Source organism: Magnolia sinica, chromosome 9, assembly GCF_029962835.1.
Source record: "Magnolia sinica isolate HGM2019 chromosome 9, MsV1, whole genome shotgun sequence".
Lineage (NCBI taxonomy): Eukaryota > Viridiplantae > Streptophyta > Magnoliopsida > Magnoliales > Magnoliaceae > Magnolia > Magnolia sinica.
The window spans coordinates 23613167-23617680 of record NC_080581.1 but is presented as its reverse complement, the minus strand read 5'-3'; positions in this window follow the sequence as shown (position 1 = coordinate 23617680).

Genomic DNA, 4514 nt, shown 5'->3' with positions numbered 1-4514 from the left:
GGCCGGTAGGCCTAAACATATGTGCCTTGTGTGGGACCTTGATCGGTGGGCCTAAACGGAAGTGCCTTGTGTGGGACCTTGGCCGGTGGGCTTAAGCGTGGGTTCTTAGTGTAGGACATTTGCTCTTACAAAGAGCATAAATTGGTTTCCTTCGTTTAGGACTGTAAAGGTTATTGGTGAACCTATTTTAAAACCATTAATAGTGAAATCCGGTGCACTCTGAGATTGAGTGTGGATGCCGGGAGTGGAGTTGGCACGTAGCCGAACCACTATACATGCTTGTGTTTGAAATTGTCATTTGTGCATCTGTTTAATCATGCTTATATATATGATTGAGTGTTTAAATTCTTATACATAATTAAATGAATGCTATTGATTGATAGGTAGCACATTCCACACACAAGCTCACATTATTATAGGCTAGTTGCTCTATTTGTATATCTTGAGTAGCCTTTGTAATTAGACCCTCTATTGGCTTGCAAGCCTTAGAGTTATATTGCCTTACTTGATTTAAACTAAAATGATTATTTAAGTCAGGAAATTAGGATTTTTAAATAGGCAAAAATAATTAAAAAGTCCTATTCACCCTCCTCTAGGACATTGCCTCATATTCATTCTTTAGTTTCAGCGGTATAAACTGCAATTTCACACCTATGTAGGAGCATGTGGGGCCCATTAGGGGTAGATTTGAGTGGATCTCACCTAGTCATATCTATATTAGATTTGTGGAGCCCAAAATGATTTTATTTGTAATCCAACTGAAGTGTGGATCCTCTTTAGCGAATAAATGATGCCCACACCATGGGTGGCCTTGTTGTTCATGTTGTGGCTGGCCATTGGGCCTACCTGTATTTATATGTGGTGGTCGTACCATGGGCCAACCCTGTGATTTATGTCATGTTTCCACCATTGAACTACCATTTAGGTTCCACACATTTCATGTATTGAGCTCATTGTAGGCCTGTGTTTGGTTGGTTGCGAGCTGCCCTCTTGGGCCTTGCTTAGGGATAGTTGTAGGGCCCATTTAGTTGACCATTTTGGGCCCACTATGAATGTTTGTGGATCCTACAATTTGTTATCTCATTTGGATGCCGATAGTTGTATGTTTTGGCCACTTAGGTGTGGGCTTGCTGAGTGGGCCCATTAGCTTGAAAGGCCACTTAAGTATAGCCCTATGGGCCTCGATAAACTTGGTTTCCAAGTATGTTCCACCCGTTATGAATGATGAATTTCCATTATCATGTGGTTTGATATTTTACATGTGTGTTAGTACAATACTTGATAATATATGTAGTATTACGCTTATGAATGCTATAACACTTCCTTTATGTTGATATGGTGCCTTCTTTATATTAATGTGACACTATTTTATGTTAGATGTAGCACTGCTTTTACATTCAAGTTAACATTGCTTTCTATTAATTTAGACTTGCTTTATGCTTGATATGGTATTACACACCTCATGCATAGTGGTTATGATCATATGTTATCATATCTCATTCGTATCATGTGTGCATGACTTGGATGATAGTTAATTCATGATTTTTGGATTGCCTATACATGGCAAGGCCGCATTGACGACTTTATAACTTTGGGCATTATCAGGGGACCTATAAGGGATGGGGTCGCCTTGTTTCTATGCACAACTTGCATAATATGGTTGCATGACTCGGATGATGGTCTCATGCATTCATGCGTTGCATGATGCATTTGCATTCACACCCTAGCGACATCAGGGTTGTGGCCACCACAGAATTATTGTGGTTGCCAGCTTGAGTATGGACATCAGAAATCTGGTTACGTTTACAGGGTACGTAACATGTCCCTAGGTGAAAGTCCCTAAATCTTGTGGGCCAACAGGATGCTCCAACCTCGAGACCGAGTGGATAACATGTGCACCCGAGTGCCGAATACCAGTAAGGCCGTGTCTCTTACTGTTTTGTGGTCGGTTGGAACGGTGATGTGACCTTACCCGCTTAGGTGAAGGGGGCTATATGCTAAGTTGAGTCTGACTAGCTCGTGAAATGGGTCAGCTATTGGCGAGCCGGGTGGAGATTGACATACCACTAACGGGGTGGATAGTGAGGTCTCTTCCACTCACTGTGTCATGCATGCGATGGGGCGGCAAGCCAGTGTCAGAGTGTACTAGACCCCGATGATTCCAATAATGATAACCATATTGAAATGTGGACTTTCTGAGTAGGAGTTGCATGTTCAACATTTGACTCATTCATTCACGACTGGTGGTGCGCAACTAAATCCTTATGTACACCTTTGCAATGGCTATGATTTCGTTTAGGTACGCGACTAACCTGAGATCAGGAGTTTGCCACATTGAGTTTATCTATTCAAATTAGGTATGGGACTGGTTTGGATAAAAGTCTCTTGTGATGAACCCCACGGCTTGTGATACCACGTACTATCATCCCGACTATACACACCATCTTTATCATTCTTTTTGCATCACATAGCCTGGATAGGGCTGATGGTATTTATGGACTTGCTAGGATTTGCATATTGCATTTCATCCTCTACATATGACATTTGATCCAGTATGTCTTTGCATCGTATAGCCTGGATAGGGTTGATGGTATCTATGGACTTGCCAGGATTTGCATATTGCATTGCATCCTCAGCATATGACATTTGACTTAGTATGTCTTTGTATCACATAGCCTGGATAGGGCTGATAGTATTTATGGACTTGCTAAGATTTGCATATTACATTGCATCCTCAGCATATACATTTGACCAGTATGCCTTTGCATCGCATAGCTTGGATATGGATGATGGTATTTCTGAACTTGCCAGTCTGGCCTACAGCATTCTGCTTACTATGACATTTGTATGCTTGGCACATGCATTGCACACACACGCACGCACTCTCTAAGCTTCATAGTAAACTTATGCACATTTGTTACGTGCAGGTTATGCTAGACCGTAGCAGCATTGAGGTAGGAGCATGTGCCCAATCTTTTGCAATTTTGTTACATCATATATTTTCCTTTCAGCACTGTACTCAAAGATTATATTAGTGGATATGTGGTGTTGATGTTTTGTGACTTGAGTAGACTTGTGGTCATGCTCCTTTATAATAAAAAAAAATCACCCTGAAAATTCTCCTTGTAGAATCCCAGGATCGGAACCTGGCGCATGGGAGCTAGGAACCAAGAATGGGTTACTACGGAGGCTGTTGGCACCTATTCAGTGACCGAAAATTTTGTGAGTCCAGTTCCCAAGTTTGGGGCGTACACGAGGCCGTGGTCGTGGTTCTCTTTTTTGAACTCATTGCAAATATACCAACCATATAGTTGACACTTGCTAGATCAAACATGATATACCTCTCATGCAAGGAGGCTTCTTTCATGAACGTGGTCGTTCATCGGGTGGCTGATGGGCTAATTTGTCTGCTACTGAATCTAAAGAGACACCATCTTCTTCCTCCACTACTATGGTCCAATTTCCCGATGTCAGGTATATCCACTCTTACTTCCTCATCTTCCAAGCCCTGGGTCATAGACACCAGGGCCACAGATTACATGACTAGTATGTCTCATCTTTTTTTGTCTTTTCATCCAAAGCCTGAGTCATAGACACCAGGCCCTGAGTCATGACTCCAATTTGCTTTTTGTTAAAACACTCACCAAATAATTTAACTGTGCTGCCATTTTTCTTCCATCTCACTATATGTTTCAGGATCTCAAAACGTAGAAGATGATTGGTGGTGGGCATGAACGTTCTGGTCTTTACCGATTCGATGCTGATGTTCAACCTAGAGCTGCAACCCATCTTCTTTCAGTCACTTAGGAGGATTTTTATCGATGACACTGTCATTATGGTCATACCATCTTTTCCATTTTAAGCAATTTATTTCCTGCTTTAGCTTCCCACAAAGATGTTAAGACCTTTCAGTATAGTATTTATGCTTTATCCAAGTAGAAATGTATTTCATTTCCTTTAGTCTTGAATAAATACTCTGGTTCTATGTTTTCTGTCATTCAATCCAATGTTTGGGGACCTACTCCTATTCCCTCCTCCAGTGGATTTTTGTATTTTGTGTCTTTTATGTATTGTACTACCAAGATAACATGGATCTATCTTCTTAAAAATAAAAGTGAAATGCTTGAAACTTTTAGATCTTTTCATGTTTGGTTTATTAATCAGTTTGATGCAAAAGTCAAGGTCCTTCACTATGATAATGGTGGCGAATACCTTTCCACTGTTTTTCTTTCCTACCTTTGTTAGCATGGCATCGAGTCAAACACCACCTGTGCTTCCACTCCTCACAGAATGGGATGGCAAAAAGAAAAAACCAACAATTGTTGAATATCACTCGTTGCCTCCTCACTTAGATGCGTATTCTCAAATGCTATTGGGGAGATGCAATTCTCACCGCATGCTACGTGGCCAATCGAGTGCCTTATTCTGCTTTGAACTTTCATACTTCGATTTCCTTATTTAAGAAAGTTCATCATGTCACTAATATTCCTTTTCGCATTTTCGGTTGCACTGCT